Source organism: Pseudorasbora parva, chromosome 20 (genome assembly GCF_024679245.1).
Source record: "Pseudorasbora parva isolate DD20220531a chromosome 20, ASM2467924v1, whole genome shotgun sequence".
Classification (NCBI taxonomy): Eukaryota; Metazoa; Chordata; class Actinopteri; order Cypriniformes; family Gobionidae; genus Pseudorasbora; species Pseudorasbora parva.
In genome coordinates, this window is record NC_090191.1 from 14,938,589 (window position 1) to 14,939,170 (window position 582).

Sequence of the window (582 nt, forward strand, 5' to 3'; positions counted from 1 at the left end):
GCCCCTGATGGTGAGTAGTGTTTGCTTTAGTTGGGCTCTTGACCCTTGACTCTCCAACATTAATTTCTGGCTGCTTTAACTGTGTTTATAAAGCACTTTTGTTATAGTATGGAAAGCCAAGCAAAATCATGGTCAGATGATTTGTCTATTTGTTCAAGATTATATAATCATCATCTAGTGATCACTGGTCTTGTTCAGAGTCTAAGACTCTGTTTATGTGTTATTAATTTCGTTTTGTTCATAATAGTGGCCAGTTGATTCTATAGCATGAGCACTGTTGTGGCAATCTAATATGCAGCATTTAAAAAATAAAATAGTGCACATAAGGTTTTAATATATGGCAATTAGTAGACACAAACAGATATCAAGAATCAGTGTATGAATCTCAACAATGGTGACAATCAATGAAAAGCTTCATGCTGCAGTGCATGCTGGGTACCACCAATAAAAACTCTCCAATGGGTCCCAGCATGCATTGTGGCATGAATAAATTATGCATCTGAATTGTGATATTTTTTTTATTTTTTTTTGTCACCATTGTAGAGATGCACACACTGATTCTTGATGTCTGTGTTTGTCTAA